The sequence below is a fragment of the Strix uralensis genome, chromosome 1, assembly GCF_047716275.1.
Source record: "Strix uralensis isolate ZFMK-TIS-50842 chromosome 1, bStrUra1, whole genome shotgun sequence".
Classification (NCBI taxonomy): Eukaryota; Metazoa; Chordata; class Aves; order Strigiformes; family Strigidae; genus Strix; species Strix uralensis.
In genome coordinates this window covers 110,956,705-110,961,212 of record NC_133972.1, presented here as the reverse complement: position 1 = coordinate 110,961,212, position 4,508 = coordinate 110,956,705, and the positions used below count along the sequence as shown (strand labels likewise).

The 4,508-nt window shown below is 41.1% G+C and overlaps 1 long non-coding RNA gene across 1 annotated transcript; it reads left to right on the top strand.

Annotated features, from left to right (window-relative positions):
• The first annotated feature begins 399 nt into the window (after positions 1 to 399).
• On the top strand, positions 400 to 3,916 carry LOC141946916 (uncharacterized). Its single transcript, XR_012629980.1, has 2 exons — positions 400 to 1,449; positions 2,682 to 3,916. It is a non-coding gene; the product is annotated as an uncharacterized LOC141946916 (long non-coding RNA).
• Positions 3,917 to 4,508: the final 592 nt, after the last annotated feature.

Here is a 4,508-nt window from a genome sequence, read left to right as displayed (position 1 = left end):
GCCTTAAATATCATTACTTTCAAAACGTTCTGAAAAATGCCATATTCTATTAACACTTCTTTCCTTTCCATCTTGTCTGTGTCTAGAAGTAGTATTTACGAGGATCGGTCCTCAGTCCATAAAGTGCTCCTCATTAATTTTTTTGCTGCTTGCATCACCTCGCTAGCTAAACAGATATACAAGCATATTTTTCTTTATGTTTCTCAAACAGGAGGACACAACTCTAAAGCATATAACTCTTCCTGCTTTGTGAAAAGCTGACAATATACTTGATAAAATGAAGGCAAAATAAATGTAGCAGAAAAAAATTCACCTTTACCTGGGCTTAGATATATTAGTGTTCTTAATTTGGACAAATGACAAATACAAGGCTCAAATGCTTTCAAATCTCAGTGAAGGAAAGCTTTTGGGAATCCTTTTTCTTGTAAAATCTCTTCAGTGAAGGAAAAAAAAGGAACTTCATAGCTTGATTTATCATCTTCCTCCTAGCTAGATACCTATCACCAGTGAGATTATTTAAGCCCCATGAGATTCCAAGGGTATTAAACTTTTATATGCATGTAGTTTGGCTGCAGAAAAACAAGGTAAATGGCTCTTGCTAACATAGATGTCTTGTGGGAACTAGTTATTTCTTTCCATATTCCTTGTGAGACTGAAGTTCTGTCTGTCCCTATGGACCAGGCTGGGATCTGTGTTTAAAAAATTTTCTCAAATCCTGTTTAAAGCAAGCAAATGTACGGGAACACCTTCATCAAAATTAGGTGAAGATTAGTCCATCAAGACATCTGGTTTAGAGAACATTGATCTCTTCTGCAGTACCACTTTACCTGGTGGTAGTTTTGCACAGGAGGAGAACAGCTGCGTTCAGTGAGTTTAAACATAATGTTTTATAACACCCATGTTGTAATTTTGAAAACTTTTAGCCTAGATTGTTCCTTAAAATGCTGTCCCTGCTTCACTGGATCATTGTGCTACCAGTAAACCGTGCAGAGCTCCTTCTGCATGACAAGAAGCTCAGACTGTTCCATCCTCTCACTGCATGATGCTTGGCTGGGGAGAAAGCAAAGTAACTGGAAGGTTCAGCTTCACTTTTCGGTAAATGCAAAGCAATAAACATTTCACTGTTTCCTTTTTAAAGCTCCTTCTTTTTCTCTGGGAAAGCACAAAATTATAGCATATGCCAGTTACTTTCTGATGTAAAACTGTCATGTTATTGTTACTAAAGCTCTGGGAAAAAAAATCACTGCCAGGAAGCCACAGCCAAAACAATGACATTTTCATGGAAATTAAGCACATTTTCCAGAGTTAAGTTTTGTTTGTTGCAGAATTAATAAAAATATATATGCTCAAAACTCCCTTCTCCTTTAGGAAATGAAAATATGTCACTCACCAGTGAAATGCTGTTTTTCCAGAAACATTGTGTGGCAGACTACTCAAAATGTGTTTGAGGTAGGTGTGCAACTTGGTCTTAACTTTCCCATCTCTGCCTTCATAATAATATATGGGAATAATAATGGGAATAATAATATTACTCTGTCATCTGCATCACCTCTATTTGAGTCTAAGTCCCGTGTATACTTGCTGTATTGTGACAAACAGAAATAATGCCTTCAGGAAATTAATTTTGTGAAAACTTTATAATATCAAAAAATGACTACTCTTTTACTAAGCTTCAGTAAGCAGAAGGTCTTGTAAAGAAAATGGAATTTTAGACTGGGAAGGAAAAATGTTGTTGTGCATGACTGATTGAGTTTAAAAACGGGTTTGTGTGGTGGGGTTTTTGGTAGTGGGGAAGGGGGCTACAGCAGTGGCCCCTGTGAGAAGCTTCTCGAAGCTCCGCCAGCTCCAAGTCGGACCCACCTCTGGCCAAGGCTGAGCCAATTAGCGATGGGGGCTGTGCCTCTGTGATAACGTATTTAAGAAGGGGAACCTGTGAGGGGGTTGGGAGTTATGAGGAGGAGTTGCAAGGAGGATACCTATGTGAACACCGAGGTCGGTGGAAGAAAGGAGGAGAAGGTGGGGAGGTGCACCAGAGCAGAGACTCCCCTTACCCTGTGGTGAGACGGCAGGGCCACCCCCCACTGCCACCCATGGAGGTCACTGGTGGAGCAGATATCTGCCTGCAGCCTGTGGAGGACCCCACACTGGAGCAGGTGGCTGCGCCCAAAGGAGGCCGGGACTATGTGGGAAGAAGAAACCCCCGCTGTTGTAGTTCGGTACTGGGAGGATTGCAACATGTGGGGGTGACCCACGCCAGAGAAGCTAGGGAACAGCTGCATCCTGTGGGAAGGAATCACACCAGAGAGAGTTCGTGGAGGACTGTTGCCCGTGAGAGGAGAACCACGCTGGAGAAAGGGAGAATGCGAGGAGTGGTCCCCCCTCCCCAAGGAGAAAGGAGCAGTGGATTGACCATAACCCCCCCTCCCTGGCCCCTGCACCACAGAGATCAGGAACAAAACTAAGCCCAGGAAGGAGGGAGGGGTGGGGGGAAAGTGTTTTTAAGACGTGGTAACGCTTCTCACTGTCCCATTCTGTCTGTTAAGTGTCATTGCTGTTAGTGTTTGAATTAAAGTGTTCTTTTTCTTCCCCTAATAAGTCTGTCTTTTGCCCATGACCATAATGGGTGAATCATCTCTCTCTGTCCTTATCTCAGTTCTTGAGCCTTTTGCTTTATTTTCTAGTTCCAGTCCTGAGGGGGAAGGGATGAGTGACCTCCATCGTGGTGCTCAGTTGTCCTCTGAGCTCAAACCGTGACACCTTGATACATAAATAATTCCAGCATGGAATCAAGTTTCAACAACCGATTTAGGCAATGGAGTCATGATCTTGGGAATGGTTGCAAATAAATGCATGTCTGATACAAGAAACTTTAACAACACACTTAACAAGCAGAGAAGACAGAAATGTGAGTAAGACTATTGTATCACATGCCAACTGCAGAAATAAAAAGACTAAGAAGATGTGCTGGGGGTTTTCACAATTTCAATTCACTTTGCTCTTAGCCTCATCTCACTATCACAAGAGTTCCCATCCATCCTAATACTCATGGGATTATTCCAATGTGTAAATCATCAGCAAGCTGACCTGTTTAAGATTAAGTTCAAAAAACATTGGGGGCACACTTTGAGTCAAAGCCCACTTTTAGGATTCATTGCAGCCTGTAAGCTGATAGAAATGCATAAGGAAAACACCAAGACTTTTTTAACAACAAAAAAAAAAAGTTAAAGGATAAAAAGTTTCAAGGAGCAAGTTTAAAGATGACAGTAAGGGCTCATAACTGGCCTCTGTATATATATGGTTATGAAATCTGCTTGAAGATCTAGAATACAGTTGGCACTGGAAAAACAAAAGACGTTTGAAAGCAAAAAGATCTCACCCCCTCTTTTTTGGGGGGGAAAAAAAGAGGCTTAGTCCCTAGAGAGATGTTCATTTGCTCAGAACAGAGAATAATAGAACTCTGGTGCAAATTCTCCTTAGGCAGCTGGGAATGTATATCATTATGATATAATATACCAAGAATATTTGAAACAATGATTGCAAACTGTACTGTAAATAATTGAAAAGCAGAAGTATTTGATGGTTTTTCTTAGTAAGTTCTCAAGGTTTTTTTATTGTGTATGTGTTATGTAAAATAATCTATAGGAATTATAGAAGAGTGAATTAATACAGTCCTGTATTCAAATTCAATATATGTAGATTTTTCTTAGTAATGATATATAGTTAAAAGTTGAAAAGGTAACAAAAATATCTTGCAATTAAAAGGAAAGAAAAGAGGGGGGGGAAAAAGCTTGTTCAGAAGTCTTGTGGTTGTCCTAGGAGGAATACATGTGATTCCTTTCACTTCATATAGGTCATCAAGACATCTGTAACTCAACAAATAAAAGAAATAAGCACAAGTGCCTGTTTCAGTAAAGCAGTTCAGTCTGGAAAGCCTCTGTTTGCCTCTCAGTGTTCAGTATCAAACCACTGCATTTCATTTTAAATATCCACATAAAAAATAATACCAGTTGTGGAAAAAAGGAGATGACACAGTATGTCTAAAAGAAAGTATCAGGGATTTTAAACTAATAAAAAATGTTCATTTTATTTGTCATACATGGCAAGTACAAATATTTACCCAGCTATACAGAAGTTTTCTGTATACATTTTGGTACAGGCTTTTGCCCAAGGTGGCAGTGTGGGGAGAGCACATGCACCCCTGTCCCTCTGGCTGGGGGTGGGATGCCCTCGCCCTCTCCAGCTCAGACCCATACTGTGGCAGGTCAGCCTTGGCCAGCACCCAGCCTCCCACCTGGCTGCTCCCCCACAGCAAGATGGGAGTGAAAATGGGGAACAGTAGGAACAAGAAATCTTGGGGTTTGGGATGAAGACCGGGAGATCACTTGTCAATTACAGTCGCAGACAAAATAGACTTCAAAATTAACTCAATTTATTGCCTGTTATTGCCATTGTTGCCCATATTGCCACATGACGTGGTGGTGTGGGCAACCTGCCGCAGTGGTGGAGCA